This window comes from Colobus angolensis, unplaced genomic scaffold (assembly GCF_000951035.1).
Source record: "Colobus angolensis palliatus isolate OR3802 unplaced genomic scaffold, Cang.pa_1.0 Scaffold150, whole genome shotgun sequence".
Taxonomy (NCBI): domain Eukaryota; kingdom Metazoa; phylum Chordata; class Mammalia; order Primates; family Cercopithecidae; genus Colobus; species Colobus angolensis.
Window position 1 is genome coordinate 1,545,404 of NW_012114600.1, and position 25,407 is coordinate 1,570,810.

The 25,407-nt window shown below is 34.9% G+C and overlaps 1 protein-coding gene across 1 annotated transcript in view; it reads right to left on the minus strand.

Annotated features, from left to right (window-relative positions):
• ARID2 (AT rich interactive domain 2 (ARID, RFX-like)) overlaps positions 1-25,407 on the minus strand; it is a 186,703-nt gene that overhangs the window by 104,568 nt on the left and 56,728 nt on the right. The gene's annotated exons all lie outside the window — the stretch shown is intronic.

Sequence of the window (25,407 nt, forward strand, 5' to 3'; positions counted from 1 at the left end):
CAAAATGGTAAGTAAAAAAAAATAATTTCGGAAGAATACATTATAATTCCACTTATATGAAGATCAGAAGCATGCAAAAAATTGAACATATTTGTAGCAACAGACAAGTATGTAGTAAAATGACAAAGAAAAGCAACACAATGATTATCACCTAGAGGACAAGCTAAAGTTTGTCATTCTACAGAGAGAGGCTTCAAAGGTATTAGTAAGGTTAAATTTTTTAGGGGTGGGGGGTTAGATGATGTATTAAGCTTTTTTCAGTGTGCATGGTATGTTTCACAATTTAAAAATTTTTTTAACATCAAAAAACCAGTAGTCAATTATTTCAAACTTTCCAAGAACAGACATTTCCATTGCTATGTAAAATGTTGCCAACCACAGAAAAAGATTGGAAGTTATGCTGAAAATCGTAATCTAGTAAAACTCTGATAAACTTCATAAAAGTTGCAGTTAAAAAAAAAGACTACATACACACACACACACAGACACACACACACGTAAAACTAATTTACTTATTAAACACAACCACCACAACCCAAGACTCTGTAAGATTTTATTGTGGAAATCCAGTAATAGTTCAATATTGAAAATTTCATAACAATTAAACTCATCTGTAGATCAAAGAAGAAAAATGTTATTAGGTAAACAAAGGATGCCAAAGGGAATTTAATACAATAAATCCTCCATGCTTCGCTGGAAAAAAAAAAAATTTTATTAATGAAGAATCTCAGAATACTTCTACTTTTGGATCTCTCCTATGACTCCTTTGTTGTGCAATTCTGAGAATTTCCAATGTAACTCCTTTTTCTAGTACAGGCCTTCTCAGGACTTCACAAGCCAACGTCAGCCACAGCACTTGCCTCTGGAGAAGAAATGTCCTTCAAAGTGGGACACACACATAAGATACTCCAGTAGGGAAAGACATTTAATTTATGGATTGACACTGCCTCCTCTCTCCCTCACTTCATATATCAGGCACTCCATATGTTACTCATCCCATTTCAGACAAAATGGATCGCGTTAAGAGAGGAACCTTCACTCATTTGTTAGCTTTTGACAAGTGGAACTTTTACTCATTCTTTATATTCTTTTTACTAATGTCTTTGTGTGTCTAGGTTAAGTCAACTTAAAGATGTATTATCTAACTTGAATTAAACCATCTCTCACAAAAAGGACAATTAAATTTAATAGATTCCTACAAAGAAACCAGTTTGAATAATGCAAACAAAACTAAACAATAAAATGGCAGAGTAGACACTTCTCACTTGAACCTATTGTCAACCATACTATGAAATAAAAACAATGACAATGCAATCAGATAAGAAAGAAGAAGGCCAAAAGATTTCTATATTACCAAAAGAAGATCTAACCTATAAATTTACATGCTCCGACAATGATTAACCTTTTCCTAGGTTAATGCTATACTTTTTGTTACCTGATGCTTTGCAATATGCTTACAACTAAGTATCCAGAATTTGAAGTACTTTGTTAAAGTTTAATATGAAATATTACCTCAAGCAAGGATACTGATAAATATTTACAAGAGTCATTTCAGAAGCTAACTTCTGTATCACTGAAGAAAAATGTCTTCATTTTCTCATAAAAATGGCTAAATTAACACATGGAAGATATGGCAGAAAAACAAATGCTGCTGGAAAATGATAAGAAAACACTACTAAGAGTTGAAGAAACAAGGATTAGAGCAAATTACACTGTGTGGGAGGTTTCTATATAGCTGAATTCAAGTACAGATGTTTCTAACATGTCTGAGCTTATGATATTTACTAGGTTCTCTTTCAAAAACAAAATTCACAAAGAACTACTTTTTAGTGAGTCATTAAAGGAAAGCTGTACCATGGAAGATATGTTCTCATAAGCAAATAATTTTTTTAGAAAAAAAGACTTTTCAGAAAAGCATGTTTATTCTACTTAAAGCCACAATGAATAAGCAGGTGCTTTAATTGGAAAAGAAAATGAGGGGAGAGGATAGCAGGAAAAGAAAAGGAAAAAGAAGGAAAGGGAAAAGAAGGGAAGATTACAGGGTAAGATTAGACATGTGAAAATCATTTATTATGTCATTCACAGGCAGACCAATGTAGCAAAGAAGCTGCAAGTCAGCAATGCCAAGTGTTACAAGATGATTTCGATGTAGTAAACAAGGTTTTTGACATACAGCAAAATTACTTCATGACTTTTATGATCACATAATGAATTGACTCATGAAAAAAACACTTTTTTTACCACACAGTGTTTCTTGGTGATGCAAGTACTCTTGCTGAAGAGTATTTCTAAGTGATGCCCATCTTAAGAGTTAAATGCCTTACTTCTCAAAAGCCCCAACTTTACTAACTTTCCTGTGATAACATGAGATGATGAGCAGTATCACACCTAGCAGGTAATTTAGAAAACAAAGCAATAAAGACAATCTACCCATTACAATAAAGTTGAAATTCTAACAATAAATAGAAAGTAATTACTTTTAAAAGAAATCCACACAATATGGAACATTTGTTTAAAGGGTGTTTTTAAAAACTATTTTCTCTCTATCATGTGCCTTTGTGGCTGAAAATACCGTGCAAATGTCATATATTAAAACTCATATACTAAAACTCTTCAGCAGACACAGGCTCCTGCCTGTAATTCCAACACTTTGGGAGGCCAGGTGCAAGAATCACCTGAGCCCAAGAGTTTGAGACCAACCTGGGCAACACAGTGAGACTGTATCTCTACAAAAAATAAAAAATTAGCCAAGAGTAGTGGTGCATGCCTGTAGTCCTAGCTACTGGGAAGGTTGAGGTAAGAGGATCACTGAAGCCCAGAAGGTTGCGGATACAGTGAGCTGTGACTGTGCCACTGTACTCCAGCCTTGGCAACAGAGCGATACCCTGTCTCGGGGAGGGGGATGTGGGGGGAAGCCACACATAGAACAAAACTCTTGTATCTACACTGAGCCAGAAAAAAGAATTTTCCAAATAATTTAAAAACCTCCCCTAAGTTTCTGTAGGCTTGAATCCTTTAAAAACAACTTTTATATTGTTACAGATTCATACTTTAAAGTTACAACAAATACAAATAATTCATATATCCTTCATTCAGATCCAGATACACCAATTGTTTATATGTTGCTTCATTTACCTTACCCTATTCTCATTCTTTCTCTTTCTCTCTTTGTCCCCCACCCCCTAATATACACATTTTTTTGTGTGTGAACCACTTAAAAGTAACTTGTTTCTCCTTGTTTTTCATGACCTTGACATCTTTCAAGACTACAGGGCGGTTATTTTGTAGAATGTCCTGTAATTCGGATTCATTTGATATTTCTTTATAATTAAATCAGATACAGAGAATGTATTTTTTGAAGGAATACTACAGATGTGAATTGTTACCTTAGTGTATATATTAAGAGGCACAACATATCTATTTGTCTCACAGCTGCCACTTTTCCTTTGATTACTTTGTTAAGGTTGGGATTGCTAGGTTATCACACTATGCAGTTATCCTTTTCCTTTTAGAAATTACTCACTAATTTACAGATAAACACTTTCAGTCCAAGTATCCTGTTCCTTATCAACCTTGTACCTACTAGTTTTAGCATCCATTGATTCTTGACTAAGTCACTGTGAAAGTAATTTTTCTAACTCCATTATTCCATCAACATTTAGTTGGCATTCTACTGTGAGTACTTTCCATCCTCTCCCATTTATTCACTCATTATTTATATCACCATGGATTCAGAGAGTCTCCTCTTACTTCATGGATATTACATTCCTATCGTTATTCAGTCAAATGCTCAAGTTATCCCAGATTTGGCATCTGTATCCTTTAGACATTGTCCCAGATTGGGCCACTGGGATCCCTTTCAAGCTGGCTCCTACATCCTTTTGATGTGTCCTTATCATTTTTGTTAGCAGTTTCTTACTTTATATTTATAGCACAATAAGATATTCCAGGCTTATCTTGTATTTTCCCTGCTTCAGCCCTAGAATCCCTCTTTCTCCCCAAGAAACACTGCTTCTTTTCAGTGATGAATGCTATTTAGAAACCAATTATCTGGACACTAGGTGTGCTCATTGCCTAAAGAGGTATCTTTACTTCTAGGACCTTTCACCATACAAAACTAAGACATATAAACAAATGCATGCACACATGTGTATAAATTTCTTTATCTCTAAAAGGATAAAATCATAGCAACACCTCTAATATCAATTCAACATCACAGTTATCTCCTTCCGTATTTTAAACTTTTTTCTCCAGTACTGAGAAAGCTGGCTCATGTTATTCTCAATAAAACTGCACATTTGCTCAATCCTAAAGTAAACAAACCTAGAATTTAATGTAATTTTACAGTTCTTTGTGTCTTCAGATAAATGGTATATTATTTGAAGTACTGATTCATTTGTTTCTGTTTGCATTCCATTTTTGGTTTACCCTGCCACATTATTGTATCTATTTAATTTTATTCTTACTTATATTTTTGTTAACTGTTGAGTCTATTTTCAGTATGAAAATTAAATTTTCTGGGCACAGAGGCTCACACCTGTAATCCTACCACTTTGGGAGGCTGAGGTGGGTGAATTGCTTGATCCCAGGAGTTAGAGACTGCCTGGGCAACACAGCAAGACCCCCATCTCTACATAAAATTTAAAAATTAGCCAGGTGTAGTGGTGCACACCTGTTGTCCCAGCTACTCAGAGGGCTAAGGTGGGAAAATCACTTGAGCCTGGGAAGTAGAGGATGCAGTGAGACATCATTGTGCTACCACACTCCAGCCTGGGCAACAAACTGAGACCTTGTCTCAAGGGGAAAAAAAAAGAAAATAAAACCAAATTTATGGGTTTCAGCTAAAGTCGTGATGGGGTAATTTATGTAATGTGTTGCTTTGTTCTTTTATTTTGTTTTCTGTATCTTTTGGTGTTTAGTAAAGTCTGTGTTTTTGTTAGATTGATTATCTTGGTACTTATACATTTGCAATGCCTTAACCCATTCTCTTATTTTGTCATCTGACATGTCAACTTTCAATAGTATCTTTTGACTCCCAACTATTGCTTTTATAATAACAGGTTTATTCTATTTTCCTCTTTACTTCTTCCTTTATAGTTGCATTATTTCTACTTTGTAAAGATCTAACAGATTGACATATTACACTGACCCAAATTTTGTAAGAAAAATTGATGGGCAAGATGAAAATAAATAAATTTCAACCAAAAAAATGTGCATCACTGACAACTGGGATTTTAAAATAAGGGATCATGACTTATTAAGTGTACATAATGATGCATTTGTTCCATGTTCATCCATGTATTGTTCTTCCACTGAGGAAAAGCAAGTATAAAAATAAACTAAAAAGAAACCTTCAAATCAATGCATGACAAATTATTAAAGTGATTTAAAGCCTACTACAATTCATTCAATAAATACTTATTAATAAGCACTTACTATGTGCCAGACATTGCTTCATATGCTTAGAATACTATTTAAACAAAGCAGACAAATACTGCCATCCCCATGAAGCTAACAGTCTTATGGGGAGAGACAAACAATAAGAATAATAAAATACTTTTTTAAAAGATCATAAAAGCTTTTTATGTAGTTAAAATAAAATTTTAAATAGAATTTATTTCACTTTATTAAAATTTACTTTTTATATATTTTTATTTTAATACCCAGGTTAATATATTAGGAAGAGTACCTCAATTTTTCACTGTTAAAAATATAACCATAGTCTGAAGAAAAGAGATTTCTAGAGGAAAACACCAAGAGTTCCTGGATTTAAAGCTGGATGGAAGAACTAACTTACGAACCTTTGGGTTGTTTCCCCTTAGAGAATGAATAAAGTATTCACAGGTGTAAGTAGAACCATTACAATTTACTACGTTGAAGAGCTCTTATATTGTTTACTCCAAATGTTTGTATGAGAAGAAGGGTTGCATACTAAGCAATAAAAAATGATAACTTTAGTGCTTGTTTGTTGATATCCCACATTCAAGTACCTTACGATTAGAAGAACTTGCTTAAGTGATGGGCATTAGAGTCTGGCTTACACTAAAAATCCTAAAAGCATGAAAAAAGCCTACCCTCCAATTCCAGGCAGCTAAAACATGAACATATAACAGCCTTGTCCAGATGGATTCTCGTGCCTGAAATTTTGAATTTTTAGGGAAGAACAAACATAGGTTATTCAAAGCAGTGGCAGTAGGAGGTGAGAGACTAATTCCTGATTTTCCAGATTTCCTGTAAATATCTCTTCTTCTGAAATTAGCCAAGACTGATTTACACTGTTTGTAACTGGTCACAGTCTATTACCCAATAAATTCCACTCCGAGAAATTTATCCTATATTGCATGTTGACAAAGAATAGGACAAGGATGTGGAATATTATGGTAGTTTTTGACAATAAAATACTAGGAAAAAACACGTTCAAACAATAATAAACTATTGTTTTAGATTCTTAAGTTGGATTACTATATAGCTGTAAAAAATGAGAAAATCATTTAGATCTGTATTTGGTGACACATAATAAAAAACGGTACAGAGCAACTGTGTATATGGTGTATTTCTAAAGAAGATTAGCTATATGCTTGCAGATGACCCAAGTATTTTTAGAATGAAATAAAGAAACTATAATAGCAGTTAGCCTCATAGTAGAGACATTCTCATCCTTTACATTATTTGAGTATTTTTCTTTTTAAGAATGTGCTTGATGACTTTTCAATAAAAAGGGCAACTTAAAAAATAATATATTAAAAGATACAATATTTAAAACAAAATGAAGAGCTGAATCAACAGAACAGAGAATTCTCTGATATAAAAAGCTAGTATTTCATATACACATGAAGAAAGAACAGCATTTTCAATAATTAATTCTGGGATAAATCATTAGTACAAAACAAAAAAATTATTTTTTTTTTACCTCATGTCATACTAAGCAAATTCCAGGTAAGAAATTTAAATATAAAATTTTTTAAAAGAAGAAAATACATCAATATATTTATAATATTAAAGAGCAAGGAAGGCTCTTCTTAGCATAAGAAGTCATTATCTTCAAGAAAGACTAAGATATTTATCTCATTAAAATTTAAAAACGGCTCGGCGCGGTGGCTCACAACTGTAATCCCAGCACTTTGGGAGTCCGAGGCAGGTGAATCACCTGAGGTCAGGAGTTCAAGACCAGCCTGGCCAACATGGTGAAACCCCATCTCTACTAAAAATATAAAAATTAGCTGGGCCTGGTGGTGGTGCACACCTGTAATCTCAGCTATTCAGGAGGCTGAGACAGGCAAATCACTTGAATCTGAGAGACAGAAGTTGCAGTGAGTCGAGATCACGCCACTGCACTCCAGCCTGGACGACAGAGTGAGGCTCGGTGTCAAAAAATAAACAAATAATAAAAGTAAAATAAAATAAAATTTGTAAACTTAGGCAAAATATAACACAATGCTAAATGATAAACAACAACCTAGAAAACTGTGTGTGTGTATGTGTGTGTGTGTGTGTGTATGTATCTTAAACTACTTTAAGTCATTACAAAAAGGATTGATATGATTTTTTAAAACAAAGTAGTATTTGATGCACCTGAGAAACACAAATGTAAAATGTGAAATGTGTTTGAAAAATTATAATATCCAGTTTTGGCAAAGATTTAGGTAAACAGAAACTCATACACAGAGTAGAAATATACAGTGTTATATCAGTTCTGAAGGATAAATTAACAATATTCTCTATAAAAGCATTAAAAATATGAGTATCATTTGATCTCAGAGATCTTTCTCCTACCAAATAACACTAAGAAAATAAACATGTTGGCCAGGCGCAATGGTTCACGTCTGTATCCCAGCACTTCAGGACGCCGAGGCGGGCAGATCACTTAAGGTCAGGAGTTCAAACCAGCCTGGCCAATGTGATGAAAACCCATTTTACTAAAATCACAAACATTAGCTGGGCATGGTAGCATGCACCTGTAATCCCAGCTACTCCGGAGACTAAGGCAGGGGAACGGCTTGAACCCAGGAGGCGGAGGTTGCAGTGAGCCGAGATTGCACTACTGCACTCCAGCCTGGGCGACAGAAAAATACTTCATCTCCAAAATAAAATAAAATAAAATAAAATAAATATGTTATTCAAAGATTCATTCAAAGACATCATTATAGATTTATATATAGATGATACATAGTTTCAAAGATTTACTAAAAAAAAAATCAAACCGTCACTGCTTATAAGGAAAAAAACCCACCTAACTATAAACAGGGAACTGCTACACTAAGTTTTATGCTAGAAAAATCCATGTGGCCCATAAAAATAGTGGTGTAAAAGAATACGTATTAACATGTAAAAATATTTTAGATACTATGCAAAAATTAGAAAAAAACCATACAGTATGATTCTATTTAAAATATTTGTAAGTGAATATATGTAAAATATATCCAATATATATGTAAAAAATCTATCAAGGAAAAAGGAGTAAACAGAGAGAAGTTATTCCTCCGGAGTCCCGAATAAGGAGAAAAACTTAGTTAAGATATGAATCATTTTTTAAGTGGTAGAGAAAGTAGTTTAAAAAAGAAACCTAAATGTCAGTTTCTATTTTCTCAGTACATTAGGAAGATACCTAAAATGAGTACAGTAGACAGGAGTGGAGACTGGGGAATTTAAACAAATAACAAATATTTAAAACAGCTTTTGTAGGAATAAAAGAGAGGATGTGGTCATTTATTGAGGCAGTAGTAGTGTTATAGAGGAAAAGAGACTTTAATTTAGAAAAAAAGAGTATGGAAAGGACAGGAAGTGGGCAGGAAAGGCAGGTAAAGGAAAAGGAGGGATATAAAGAGAAGAAAATAAAGAAGAGAAGAACAAACAAGATAAGAGGAAAAGAAAAGAACAGAGAGGCCAGGCGCCGTGGGAGGCGCTTTCAGAGGCCGAGGCGGGCAGATCACAAGGTCAGGAGATCGAGACCATCCTGGCTAACAGGGTGAAACCCCCGTCTCCACTAAAAATACAAAAAAATTACCTGGGCGCGGTGGCAGGTGCCTGTAGTCCCAGCTACTTGGGAGGGAGGCTGAGGCAGAAAAACGGCATGAACCCAGGAGGCAGAGCTTGCAGTGAGCCAAGATCATGCCACTCACCACTGCGCTCCAGCCTGGGCGACGGGGCGAGACACCGTCAAACACACACACACACACACACAGACAGGAAGGAAATAAACTGGGAAGTATGAAAGAGGAGGAAGGGATAAAGGAATAGGGAGGAAAAAAAGGAAGATGGAGGAAGAAAGCAGAGCAGAGTACCACAAGAAAAAACTGACAATATAAGAGAGTTATCATAAGATATCCAAAGCCTCCTATGGCATAGTATCATCAGCTAGAAAGTAGCAACCTCATGAGAACAGCAGTAGACTTGAGGTGATTGTACAATGGGTAGAAATGATCCCCTCCAGGGTCAGTGTTCTAGATGGGACTTTGATACTGGCACATGGAGGGTGCAAAAGATACAATACACTCCCATACTAAATACTACCCTTCATAAATATGTGAATTTATTTCTAAAATTATTATAAAATGTATTTATATTTCTTGAATAATCTAAGAACTCTTCCAGGTTAAAAAAATAAAACATAAAAAAAAAATAAAACCTTGCAGAATATAAAAATTCCACACCAAAAAAAGGACAGGGGTGGAAAATTACAAGATAGTAAGTTTTAGAGTGAAATGGAAGAAAGAAATTTGTGGGGAAAGTGCCCTGGAAAGCTGAGGGGGCTGGGGGCATAAAGTATCACCATGCTAAATTATTCAAGACAAAAATAATAGCTAGGTAAACAGAGTATTAGAAATTTTTCAGAGTCAGTTCTACCACATAATTTATAAATGAGATTCATTATTTAATAACCACACTTTGTTTTCTGACTTCAGACAGTAAAACTGAATGCTCTGGCCAAATGAAAAAGAAAAATATCTTACCATCAGGGAAGCTAGGGTTGTTTAACCAATTAAAGTACGCAAGATGAATGCCCTCTACCGTTAGGATAACACCCTTACAAAAAAGAACACATTGGGAGCTATCCCTGGTGCTGCAATTAGCCCTAACTACCGGAGACCAGACCTAAAGACTAGTTTTCCTAACACTGAGTCCAGGTCTACTACTTCTGTGATGACCTATTTGTCTGAATCTCACCAGCCTTATTTCAGCAAAGTATACACTTACCTGTGCCTCCATTACTGTATCCCTTCAAAATTCATTAGAAATTCCATGAAATAAAGAGATAGAGCAAAGGGTTCCAATGTAGGTCATTTATTCAAGATGTTTTCTTCATATTTTCCAATAATTTTTGAAAATTAATAAGAAAAAATCATATGCTGAGGTTGCTGAGCTCTATGGAAAGAACAAATATTCCATCCTTGATACTGTGAAGAAAGAAAAATAAACTGGTAGTTTTGCTGTTGCACCTCAAACTGCAAACATTATGGCCACAGTGTGTGGTAAGTGCTTAGTTAAGATGGAAAAGGCATTCAGTGTATGGGTGGAAGATGAATAGAAACGTGTTCTGATTGACAGCAACTGGGTTCTATACTACCTGCAGTTTCAGGTGTCTACTGGAGGTCTTGGAACAAACCCTCCACGGATAAAGGGGACTTCCATAAAAACACACTCAAAAGTGCTCCAGATGCTGAAATTACCAAACACAGATTAAAACCCCAGGCAAATTTTTAAAAATTCATAACTGCTTATAACATAGGGGTATCAAAAACCAAAGACGAAAACAATTATTAAAGGTAGTCAGAGGAAAAACAAGACATTTGCTTCAAAAATGCAAGAATAGAAAAAATAAAAATATTTCCTAAAAAACAAATGACCTTTTTTTAAAAACCAGCAGACCTGCACTAAAAGATTAAGTTTATAAATGGAGTTATGGAGATGTAATAAAAAGCCATGAAAAAAATATACATATGTAGAATATCTTGCTGATACATATGTATATATATTGTCCTCTGGGATTTAAATATAGACAATAGAAATACACAATGCTATGACATATATAGCATATATATAAAATATACATACACACATGTGCACGCACACACACATAGTTATATAAACGCAGTTACATGTATAAAGTACTCTAAGGTCTTTCAATTAGGTCTTTTGATTTATGGGAAAGGGATAAAAGTATAAAGTGTTAGACATTGATAGGTCAAGGGTGAGTGTAAATAATAAATTAATAAAAAAGAATAAAGATGAAAAAATTCCTGTTAATTCAAACAAGATAAAAAAGAGAAAAAAAATTATAAAAAAGCAGAGAGATAAAAATACAAAATAAGACTTTTTTTTTTGAGATGGAGGTTCACTCTTGTTGCCCAGGCTTGAGTGCAATGGTGCGGTCTTGGCTCCCTGCAACCTCTGCTTCCGGGGTTCAAGCGATTCTCTTGCCTCAGCCTCCCAAGTAACTGGGATTATAGGCGCCTACCACCATATCCAGCTAATTTTTGTATTTTTAGTAGAGATGGGGTTTCAACCATGTTGGCCAGGCTGGTCTCAAACTCCTGACCTCAGGTGATCCAACTGACTCAGCCTCCCAAAGTGCTGGGATTACAGGCGTGAGCCACTGCTCCCGGCCCAAAATAAGACTTAAACCCAAATACATCACAAGCCGTATTAAATATAAACAGACTAAACAATTTTTAAAAAAAGATCCTCCAATTACACTTTAAAAATTCAAGTATATGTTTCTTATCCAGAAGGCTGAAATTTTAAAATGTAATTAACCAAATTAGCTGATATAGCTATATTAATATCAGATAACACATTTTAACATAAAAACCTCTATTAAAGATAAAGCAAATTTTATAATACTATATTTAACTAATTTTAGAAAACACTCAATTGACCAGGAAGATATCATTTCACCTTTGACCTAGTAAGAGCCCCAAGATATAGAATGCAAAATTGATACAACTAAAAAAAAGACAAGTCCATAATTAATGATTGTCATAGTTTCATTTTTAAAACTTCTCTCTCTTAATAATTGAAGAAACAAACCAACCCAGTAAGGATATGGCTTTATCCGTATTATTAACAAACTTGAACTAATGGACATACTGTATACAAAACACTGAACTCTGTGTTACAACGCACCATATACTCAAGTATGGATAGAATATATTTAAAAATGTACCATATATTAAATCATAAATTTCAAACAATTGGGATCATACATACTATGTTCTCTGATCACAATACAAATTAGGTAACAATGACAGAAATGCTAGGAAATCCTCCCATGTTTGGAAATTAAGAAGTATATTTTGAAATAACCCAAAGGACAAAGAATCCTAATATTGTAGAAAGTAGAAAAACATTTTAACTTAATCATAATAAACTAGAACATGCAAAACTTGTGGCAACAAGCTAAAAGCAGTACTTAAGACAGAAATGTACAGTCCCAAAAACAAAAATATTAAAAAGCAAGAATGAAAATTAATTATGAGCATCCATCTTGTCAAAAGGGTTTTAAAGTAGAAGGGAATAAAAGGCAAATGCAGAAATCAATGAAACAGAAAATTAATATAATATAGAGAATCAACACAGACAAAGTAGTTTATCAGAAAACACGAATAAAATTGATTACTTTCTGGTGAGACTGATTGGGGTGGAAAGGAAAGTGCACTAATTACCAATGTTAAGAGTGAAAGAGGGGACATTAATTATAGTTCCTGCTGCCACTATAATATTTGACTAGTGCTATAATTACTGAAGAAATTCAATCTGTAATACAAACTGTTCCACAAATAAAACTAAATCATAGATGACTTCCTTGCTGGTGGGAATTATAGCAGATAGTTGAGAAATAAATTACAACCTGGGCCGGGCGCAGTGATGCACACCTGTGAGTCCCACCTACTTGGAAGGCTGAGGTGGGAGGATCACCTGAGCCCAGGGAGGTCCAGACTGCAGTGAGCCATGATTGGGCCACTGCACTCCAGCCTGGATGACAGAATGAGACCCCTTCTCAATCAATCAATCAATCAACAATCTTACATATACTTTTCCAAAAATAAGGAGAAGAGTTCATCAGAACCCTGATATTAAAACCTAACAAGGACATTTCAGAAAAAGAAAAGGCCAAATCACATATATTAATAGACAGACAGTTATAAGACTGTAAACAAAATATTACCAAATCAAATACAAGAAGATATATTAGGGATAAAACTTTATGAAAAAGTTGAGTTTATACCAGGATTTAAGGTTGTCCTAACATTTTAAAAATGTAATTTGCCACATTAAAAAATATGGAAGACAAATCATATTATAATAGATGCATTAAAAGTATTTGATAAAATTCAGTATCTATTTTCAATTAAAAGAAAACACAGCTACTACTTCACACCATTACGACTGCTACCAAAAACACACACACACACACACACACACACACACACAGAAAATGTGCTGGCAAGAAAGTGAAGAAACTGGAACCCTTGTGCACTGCTGGTGGAAATATAAAATGGTGTAGCCACTGTGGGAAACAGCATGACAGTTCCTCAAAAAATTAATAATAGAATTACCATACAATCCACCATTTCACTTGTGGGTAAACACCTTTAAATAAATGAAAAACAAGGACTCAAAAGATTATTTGTACAGTCATGTTCATAACAGCTTTATTCACAATAGCCAAAAGGAAGAAGTAGCCCAAGCGTCCACTGACGAATAAATAGATAAAAAAGAAAACAAAGAAAAACCTCTTCTCAGAGTAGGAACAGAATTTCCTTATTTGATAAAGGGAATTATTAAAAAAAAAATCATATCTGAATGATGGAAGTTTTCTGAGAACACGAAACACCACAAAGATGCCTGCCACCACAACTTCTGTTGAACAGTGTCCTAGAAATGGTAGCCAAGATAAAGTTTTTATGAAAGAAATAAAATTGACATTTGTGAACAACAACATTCCGCAGTAAGAAATTCAAAAGAATTTAAAGACATATTTACTAATTTATTATCATTAATAAAGGAGTTCAGCAAGATTGCTGGATACAATGTTATATTTCTACATATAACAGCAAACATAAAATAAAAGCATACAATTAAGTATCTAGGAATAAATCAAAGAACAATGTACAGGACCCTTAAAAAGAAAATCATAAAACAGTACTGAGAGAACCAAATAAACAATTTAAACTTTTCATGAGTTAGAAGGCTTAATATTATAAAGGTGTCAGTTTTTGCTAAATTTAGTTCAAATCCAAATTCCAACATTTTTTTTTAAACTGGAAGAACACAACACATTGAACCTATATCATACAAATATAAACATAAAAAATTAAAGTTACAGAACCATAAGGCATAAAAGAGACAGAAACAATTCTTTGATTCTATAAAAAACTAAACAGGTATTTTTTAAGCATCATATAAAAAAAGACAAACAAACATTTAAAGGTAGTAAAAGCAAGTCCAAATATACCACCATTTGCAAGTAACAGAAGTACTAATAAACTTTAGAGTTCATAGATAATAGAACTGAATAATTTAAAAATGGAAAAATACACTATTTATAGGACATCTAATTTATAAGTATAGAGAAAGGTTCCAATTAAAGGAATGGAAAAGGTTATATCATTTCCATTCGAATCACATAAATTGGGAGTTGCTCTATTAATAAGAGACAAAAGTGTTTTGTTTTGTTTTGGTTTTTTTGTTAAGAGAGGAGCTTGCTATGTTGCCCAGGCTGTTTCCCAACTTCTGGCCTCAAGCAACCCTCCCACCTCGGCATCCAAAAGTGCTAGGATTACAGACATAAGCTACTACACCCAGCCTTCAAACTAGCTTTAAAAAATATATTACTTGGTTTAAGAAGGATCACATTATAATGATAAAAGGTTCAATATCCAGAAATACATGATACTTCTGAAAAGCTTGTAAGTACTAGTAAAATAGCTGCAAAATACTGAAGCAAAAGTTACTGGAATAACACAGAGCAATTAGTAAATCCATTGTGGTAGGAGATTAACACATTTCTTTTATGTATTGGTAATTCAGGCAGACCAAAAAAAATTAATTAATAAAGCTACAGAAGACTAGAATGGTTATAAAGGCTAATTTAATATACATTTAGAGAATACACATTCTCCTCAAGCATATGAAGAACATTTATAAAAACTAAAACTAGACCATAATGAAAGTCTCAATAAATATCAAAGAACTACAATCACACAGAACACATCTTTTGACAACAATGCAATTATATTAGAAGTCAATAACAACAAATAAACACAGAAAAAGTAATATTGCTCCAGTAGAAGGCTAACATCTGAAGAACCAACCTAAGATCTCACAGACAAAATATAATCCAAAATGCACCACAGTCTTCTACCAGGCAAACAAAGAATTAACCTTACACATCTAGTCCCCAGGGGCATCTGAGTAAGAAGGAAGAAATGGTCTGCTGGGCATCACAGGTTGTCATTATTCTACAGATAAGGAAACTGAAGCTTAAGGTAGTGAATTTAACAACCAGGATTTGAATCCACACTGCTTATTTAAAGAACTCATAAACTTATCCACTATTTTGACCTTTATAAAAGGCCCTTATTAAATGCTTGTCAGATGAGTTAATAATATAATAGATTATCAGGCTTGTCTGAACATCAGGTCAGAAGAATTAATTAAGAGCAAATGAACAGATTACATTTTGACGTGCATTACTTTGTAGGATGAAAAAGTCCTTTTGATCCATTAGGTTAGAACAGTTCAGCACATTTATTTAATATACATTATCTTAAAAGGAAACTGCTTTTGGACAGGTGAGCATCTATTCACACTCTCATAAAAGATTATGTTTAAGTTTAAATTTATTTTCCAAAGTTCTTGAACAGAGTTTGAAATACTTTAAGTAATATTTATTTTTTTCAGAATTCAGAATTCCATCTCTCACTGCTGGGAAAGAAAAAAGGGTGGTAGATACCTTCAGTTTGGGGAATACAAAAGAAATTTCCTTAAAATTTTTCACTATGGGAGTATTATAAACTCTCATATCCTGGGTAGGGGGTAGGCAGCTGTAATACTTCTTAATCAAATTGTAGTCTACTTCCTAATCAAAGTATAGATCATTTCACTGATACTTGTAAATAAGTATGAATGTAAAAATAATCATTAACAATTTCTTTATAAAATAAAGATACATCAGGGTCAAAGAATATGCTTAAAGAGTGTAAATATGGATAACGAAATCAAACTTAGAACTGAATCCCAATGCTGCCGTTTATCAGATACATGATCTTGAGGTTTGATAATTTATCTAATCCTCATTGTAAAACAGATATAATATCTACCTAATCGATTTGTTGTAAACAAGATTGTGTACTGAGGTAGGCATGAGTTGCTATGCATGTAATAACTAGTAGCTGCTAATATTAATAAAAATAGCATCAATTTATTTATCAATTAATAGCATTAATAGTAATGCTCATGTTCACTATAATACAAAGTAACATAGAATCAAAGACAAATGGTGTCTCTAAAGTTCTATTTTTAAATGTTGAATATTATAAAAATGATAACTATGTGAGGTAATGCATTTGTTAATTAGCTAGGTTTAACCATTTCACAATGAACATATACTTCAAAACAGTATGTTGTAAATGACAAAAACATAAAATCCTATCTGTCAATTTAAATAGAAACGAATGAATGAATGAATGCTTAATGTGCCCTATGAATGCTTGCCAGATTAGAAAAGCAAAAGGAGTGAAAATATATTCTAATAAGCAGGGTAGGAAAGCAAGAGAAGACCTTTGAATCAGTTAAATCTTGCTTAAATTCTAGGTTTGTCCATTCAAAGTGACTCTGACACACAGGTAAAATGAGAATAAGGATCCCTATCTTAATATAATTGTTCTGAAGCTTAATTAGGATAATATATACTAACAGCCTACTTTTATATCTATTCATTTAAAAAGTTTACAGTTTAAAGAAAAGGTTTAGTTAAATATTTTAAAAATAAGATTAGTAAAGGCATTATAGCACTGATATATTTTCTATTTTTAATCGATAAATAAATGTTATATATATTTGTAGTATATAACATTTTTTGAAATATGTGTATGTACACGTCTGTCCAGGTACAGGGGCTCATGCCTATAATCCCAGCACTTTGGGAGGCGAAGGTGGGAGGATCACTTAAGCCCAGGAGTTTGAGATCAGCCTGGGCAACACAGTGAAACCCCATCTCTACCAAAAAGAAAATAATAATAATATTAAACAAAAATTATCCCAGACATACTGGTGCATGCTTGCAGTCCCCACTACACAGGAGGCTGAGGCAGGAGGATCACTTGAGCCTGGGAGTTTGAGGCTATAGTGAGCTGCGATTGTGCCACTGTGCTCCAGCCTGGGTGACAGAGGGAGACCCTGTCTTAAAAAAAAAAAGAAAAAAAGAAAGAAAAGAAATAGGTATACATTGTGGAACGGCTAAAATGAACTGATTAACATTTGCAATATCTCACATACTTATCACTTTTTGTGGTGAAAGCACTTAAAATCTACACTCTTAGTTATTTTCAAGTATACAATACATAGTTAACTATAGTCAGCATGATATGAAACAGATCTCTGGAACTTATTTCTACTAACTAAAATTTTGTAACCTTTGACCGACATCTCCCCCATCTCCACACCTTCCAGCCTCTGAAAATCACCATTCTATTTTGTTTTATGAGTGTGACCTTTTCAGGTTCCACGTGTAATTGAGCTCATGTAGTATTTGTGTTTCTGTGCCTGACTCATTTCACTTAACATCCTCCAGGATCAACCATGCTGTTGCAAATGATAGGATTTTGTTCTTTTTATGGCTGAATAATATTACACTGTGTGTACATACCACATTTTCTCCACGCACTCATCTGTCAATGGACACTTAGATTGTTAATTCCATATCCTGGCTATTGTGAATAATGCTACAATGAGCATGGAAATGCAGATACCTCTCCAACATACTGATTTCTTTCCTTTTGGACATACATCCAGTAGTTGGATCACTGGATCATACAGTAGTCTATTTTCAATTTTTTGAGGAACTTCCATACTATTTTCCATAACGATACTCATTTCTCCCTTTCAAAAGAGGTCCTTTCCTTACACAACTACTCTCTCCATACTTGTACACAAGTTCCACGGAATAAAAGATATGAAAAGTACTATCCTTGTTAATATCATCCACATTTACAGTGATAGTTTTCATATTTTATAGGACAATACTGATTACAAATATTAAATCACATTGTCATATTATGTCAGAATGTGTATTTCAAATTTTGCCTTAAAGACTAGTCACCCACACTTATAAGGATAAATCCATACCCTTTCTGTTCTATGTAGTTTTCTTAAGGTTTCTTAACATTGGGCTAGATCTGTCCTCTACTTTAAGCAACCAAAAGAACCAAAGGACATATTACCTTTGTTTTTCATTGATAGATGAACTGGAAATAAAAAAGCTATATATTGCAGAGAAAAAATGTGTACAGTTAAAATTATATTTATAAATATGAATCACAGAATAGTATATAAAGGATTGTAACTTTCAGTCCCTTAGAGATTGACAGTATTCTTTCACAGAGCTATTCAATATTGGGCATTAAATAAAGGTTTTTTGAAATATGACCCTCTCTGTAGCCTACATCAGCAGTCCCCAACATTTCTGACAGCAGGGACTGGTTTCACGGAAGACAATTTTCCCACAGACCACTACTGGTCCAGGGCCCAGAGGATGGGGACCACTGCCCTACATAGTAAATCTATTATTTCACTGGATTTTTTTAAGGGTATTTCTACTTTAAAGGTGATAAAATATAAGACCTAAGTACTACAGGTTGAGTATTCCTTACCCGAAATGCTGAGGACCAAAACTATTTCAGAGTTTGAACTTTTTTTGGATTTGAGGGGGGTGCTTTGCATTTTTTGGGAATGTTTCCATTAAGCTTACCTATTGAGTTTCTTTAATCTGAAAATTCAAAATGCTCCAATGAGCATTTCCTTTAAGTGTCACATTGGCATTCATAAAGTTTCCAATTTTGGAGCTTTTCGGATTAGCGATACTTAATCTGTAATAACTTGTGTAAGGTTTTTTCCCACTAACCCAGGGGCATTGTACTTAGGCCTTCTAAATCATAGTTCATTGCTCTTTCACTACCACATAAATCAGCAGGTAAAATCATTCTCCCTGATCACAGGAAGAGAGGCAAAGATTTCTGTGCTTCTTACGGAAAACACCAATCCTAACCGAATCCTCTCATTTAACATAATGAAAGATGATGATGATGATGATACTAGTTACCAATTATTAAACATTACGAAGTAAGTATTACTAAAACCTTTCAGTAAGTAGAAAACTGAGGGTTGAAGAAGTTAAATAATTTACCTGAGGCCAAAGCTAGTTAAGTGATAGAATTAGGATTCAAACTTGTTTAACTTTAGGGCACTCTGTGCTCCTGTCTCTGTATTTTACTGCCTTTACCTTATTTTCTATCACCTCTACTCTGGCAAGAAAATACAAGAAAGTAAGAAGAGAGGCTTCTTCATTTGAAAGACTGATAGAAAATTCTCTGGTTAGAACTAAGTTCTCCTTTCTTATGTCTAATACAAATTTCAGCTGTTTATTCATAATTTATTATAACAGAAAGATATAGGCTCCAAGTATTAGCTTCTTAACGAGCTATATGGTATTAGGCAAGTCACGACCTTTTAAATCCATAATTTCCCCACCTGAAAAAATGAATAACATTATGGATAATAACAACTGTTGGACTTAGGTAATATTTGTGTGTAAACTGGCTCTCTATAGAAAGGTAAGAGTTTAAATACAAATAATATTTTCTTCCTATGTGATTTGCTCAGAATTAGTCAAGAATATTACAATCACAAACAAAACCATCAAACAAAATACAAATGATACTCATCTTACAAAGAATTAATCAAAACCTAAATATTCCACAATTTTTTCTTTTTCTGAGACAAGGTCTCACTCTGTCACCCAGGCTGGAGTGCAGTAGCACAATCTCAGCTCAGTGCAACCTCCACCTCCTGGGGTCAAGTGATCTTCCTGCCTCAGCCCCGTGAAAGTAGCTGGGACCACACCAAGCTAATTTTTGTAATGTTTGTAGAGATGGGGTTTCACCACATTGTCCAGGTTGGTCTCGAACTCCTGAGCTCAAGTGATTCACCCACCTTGGCTTCCCAAAGTGCTAGGAATATAGGCGTGAGCCACTGCACCTCACAATTTTCAAATGGGTTTTAAAATTTATCAGTAGAAATTAATCTAGATTATAAAAAAGAAAATGAAGATTGGTGGACACAAAGCATAATAATTCAAAATGTAGTACTAAGTAAACAAATGCACTGATGACACTGCATTGGAACTATTCATACATCACACTCCTGGAGAGCTTCTAGAGGACAGGTATTGTGTTTTATGTTAGTTTCTAACATTTAATGGGCAGTCATTTTTACTTAGCTAGGCACTCTTCTGTGCACATATTTATATGTATAATAGTGCTGGCTCTATGACCAGTTCTATTATTATTCCCATTTTACAGAGAGGCAAATGAGATACACAAAGACTTGTAACCTGCCCAAGGTCAAAAAGCTAGGAAGGAAGAGGTAGAGTTAGAATTCAAAAACCTGACCTAAACGGACTCAGAAATTTTATCTATAATGTTAGGCAAAATGAGCATAGTATATATTTGCTGAATAAATGAAGAAGTAAAACATGAATGGGGCGGATACAACTCTTTTTTTTTTTTTGAGACAGTGTCTTGCTCTGTCGCCCAGGCTGGAATGCATTGGCACAACCACAGCTCACTGCAGCCTTGATTTCCAGGGCTCAAGCGATCCTCCCACCTCAGCCTCCCCAGTAGCTAGTACCCAGGCACAGGCCACCACACTTGACTAGTTTTTTAAATGTTTTGTAGAGATGTGATCTCACTGTGTTGCCCAGGCTAGTCTCAACTTCCTGGGCTCAAGCAATCCTCATGTTTCAGCCTCCCAAAGTACTGGGATTATGCCTGACCATAACATTTTAAAGTCATCTTAACTGTCTAGTATATAGATGCACCCAATACGTATTTGTTAAACAAAATTATAGAGGATCAGTGTTATAATTTATAAATGTTATATTGGGCAATTTCCAAATATTTATTTTTCATTTTGAAGTTATAACTAAGTTGTCCCATTTCCCTGGCTTTAATGCCTCAAAGAATATACAGATAATAAGTTATACATATTCATGAAGATTTTTTTTTTAGTAATCTTTTTAACTTATTACATAGTATTCAGTAGCCTTAACATGTAAGATCACTAGGTGCAAATAACTAATTTACAATCATATAATCAGATACACAAGGAATCTCTGACTCAATAAAGTAAGCAAAAAGCATAGTTTACTTATATGGTGATCTTATTTGAAGCTGAAATATTTTATCCCATATATTGACCAGTCTGCCTTGAAAAATATGGAAACCAAAGACCAAGTTTGGCACATAAATTTTTCATTTCCTTACTTTAGTCACTTCAATAATTTTAGCAAATTAACCCATTTATGAGAGAGGTTGCAATTTTTTGAATTTCTGCAATCAGACCTTGGCAGTGTCCTTGAGTAAGATATAAATAACTCCCACATGCTTAGTGTTCCAATAATGGAACACTAGGGATAAATGGGTTAAAAGGTAGTAAGAATTTACCTTACTCTTAGCATTTTTTTTCTAATGCCCTCATGAAATGGCTACTTTTCAGATGTCTCCCTCACTGGTCCTTTACCAGTTGCTGGGGAAGCAGTGGGTTGTTACCTTGCACCACTGAGAACTGGTCATTGTTGCCAGCCTAGTGCAAATATCTCTAGACCAATGTCTCAACTATAACTGCACACTAGAATTACCTACAGACTTCAAAAAAAAAAAAAAATCCAATGCCTAGGCCTTATTTCTGCGCAATGAAATCAGAATTTCTGGGAGTGGGGCCTAGACACTAAGGCCCCACTTTTTGTTTGTTTTTGTTGCTTTTTGTTTTGGTTTAAATTGTGTTTTCTCAAGTGCAGCTGAAGTTTGAGGATGACTGTTCTAATCTTTCCTCCGTCATACTCAAAACCCATACCTACACACACATACATATTCATTTCATATGCTAACATACATGTTATGTACTGTGTTGTATTTATAGCTCACACTACTTTTTAGTAGTAGTAGCACAGCATTCTAAGTCACTCTTTAATGGACATTTTAGACTGCTTCTAGTGTTTCTGTTAACACAAACAAGACTATCATAAATATCTATGTACATACATCTTTGCACATTTTTCCTGCCATTTCTTTGGAATAAATTTTCATTCATTAATTCAAAAAGCAAATCATACAGTGTCAACTATGTAGAAGGTCCTCTTCTAACTACTAGAAAACAGCAAAGTAACTGAGAAGCGCTAAGAAATTTCAATTGAAATTATCTTAAACTTACAAGTCGATATAAGGAATTAGTCATCATTTTAAATATTAAGCCACCCCAATCAAGAATAAGACACATTTCATTTATGTAGTGATAGCTGACATTGTTTCATAGTTTCGTTTAAGTTTTTTTTTTCTTTTTCTTTTTTTGAGACAGAGTCTTGCTCTGTCGCCCAGGCTGGAGTGCAGTGGAGCCACCTCGGCTCACTGCAACCTCCACCTCCCGGGCTCAAGCAATTCTCCTGCCTCAGCCTCCCGAGTAGCTGGGATTATAGTTGCCAACCACCACACCCAGCTAACTTTTGTATTTTTAGTAGAGATGGGGTTTCACTATGTTGACCAGGCTGGTCTCAAACTCCTGACCTAAGGTGATCCACCCACCTCGGCCTCCCAAACTGCTGGGATTACAGGCATGAGCCACTGCCCGCAACTTCATTTAAGTTTTTCTTATATAGGTCTTACATGCTTCTCATTGTGTTTATTCTTAGATATTATTATAAGTTGGATCTTTTTTCTATTAATTTTAATTGGAATTGCTGGTATCATATTTTAAAATAGTAGATGCTAAGTTTTGCATATTTGGCTGGATATTGTGACTTGTGTCTATAATTCCAGTGACTCAGGAGGCTGAGGCAGGAGGATCACTTGAGGCCAGGTGTTCGAGACCAGCCTGGGCCACATAGCAAGATCCTCATCTCTACAATAAATAAATAAATAAATAAATAAAAATAAATAAATTAGCCAGATACAGCAGTACACGCCTGTAGTCCCAGCTACTCAGGAGGCTGAGGTGGGAGGATTGATTGAGCTCAGGAGTTTGAGGCTACCGTGAGCTACAATCTCACCACTGCACTGCAGCACAGCCAACACAGTGAGACCCTGACTCTAAACAAAATTAAATAAAAACTTTTTTGCATATTTATATTTTTGGATTCTGTCCACTTTATAGAAGTCTCTCATTAGGTTCAATAGTTTTCCCATTGTTTCTTTGCTTTCCTATTTAACATAAAAGTAGTGATAATTTTCTCTTCTTTTGTCTTTTAATGTTGCTAAAACAGAACACCTGAGATCGGGTAATTTATAATGAAAAAAAGTTTATTTAGCCAATGGTTCTGCAGGATGGGAAATTCAAGGGGCATGACACCAGCATCTGTTTAGCTTCTAGTGCAGGATTTTGTGCTAGCCCAAAACATGGTGGAAGGTCAAAAGGGAGAAGCAGAGACGTGAAGAGGCAAAATCAGAGGGGTGTCCTGACTTTTATAACAACCTACTTTCCTGGGAACTAATCCATTCCCAGAGCAGAACTCACTCAACCCCCAAGGGAAGTCATTAGTCTATTAATTACCCTCCGTGACCTAAATGCTTCCCACTAAACCCCAACTCCCAACACTGCCCCACTGGAGATTAAACTATTATTATGAGTTTTGGTGGAGACAAATCAAACCATAGACTCTTTCCAATATTTATACATTTTTCCCTTATGCACTGTCTTCCAAAGCAACGTTCTTTTAAAAAGATAAAACAGAATTATCATATCATCTCTCCAACTGCAGTGGGAAGGACTGTAACACAGGGGTCCCCAACTCTCAGGTAACAGACTGGTACTGACTGACCTGTTAGGAACCAGGCTGCACAGCGGGAGGTGAGTGGCAAGCCAGCAAAACTGTGCTCCACCTCCTGTCAGATCAGCAGTGGCGTTAGATTCTCAAAGGAGAGTGAACTCTACTGTGAACTATACATGCAAGAGATTTAGGTTGCATGCTCCATATGAGAATCTAATGATGTAATGTAATGCGTTTAAATCATCCTGAAACCGTCCCCGTGCCACAGTCTGTGGAAAAACCGTCTTGGTGCCAAAAAGGTTGGGGACCACTGCTCTAACATTTCACCATTGAGCATAATGTTTGTTTTCTGATTAAATACTCTATCAATTTATTTTCCTCATTTACTGAGATGACCATAAATTTTTTCACACCTGATTTTCAATAATCCTAACATAACCTCCTACATGTTACAATACATTCTTCTTTGTAGTGCTGCTGAATTAGCTAATTTCATATTTAGTTATTGATAGTCATAATTAAAGCTGGTCTAGATTAAACTTTGACATAATCTTGGTCAGATTTTATTACAAAATTAATCAGACTACTTTCCATCCTTTTCTAAGCTTTGGATTTTTTTTTCAATCATGAGAATCATTTTTCACTTTTTTTTTTGGAGACAGAGTCTTAGTCTGTCATCCAGGCTGGAGTAAAGTGGCGTGATCTTGGCTCACTGCAACCTCTGCCTCCCAGGTTCAAGCAATTCTCGTGCCTCAGCCTCCCCAGTAGTTCAGTGGTTGGGATTACAGGTGCGCGACACTACCCCTGGCTAATTTATTTTTATTTATTTATTTGCATTTTTAGTAAAGACGGGGCTTCGCCATGCTGCTCAGGCTGGTCTCCAACACCTGAGCTCAAGTGATCCACCCGCCTCAGCCTCCCAAAGTGCTAGAATTACAGGCATGAACCACTGCACCCAGCCCATTTTTCAATGCTCAAGATTTTTTCCCTGAGGTTTACTATCTCTTCACTAGGGAAATAATAGAGCCCAACAGGTGAGCCTGCAGACACTGTTGACAAAAAGGACTTTAGTTCAAGTCCTAGTTCTGCCACTTGTTAGTATGTATGACATCAAGCACATTAAAAAGAGTAAATTTTGATTCAAATTTTTGTTTTTGAGACAGAGTCTTGCTCTGTCGCCAAGGCTGGAGTGTAATGGCACGATCTCAGCTCACTGCAACCTCCACCTCCCGAGTTCAAGCGATTCTCCTGCCTCAGCCTCCTGAGTAGCTGGGATTCACTAGGGAAATAATAGAGCCCAACAGGTGAGCCTGCAGACACTGTTGACAAAAAGGACTTTAGTTCAAGTCCTAGTTCTGCCACTTGTTAGT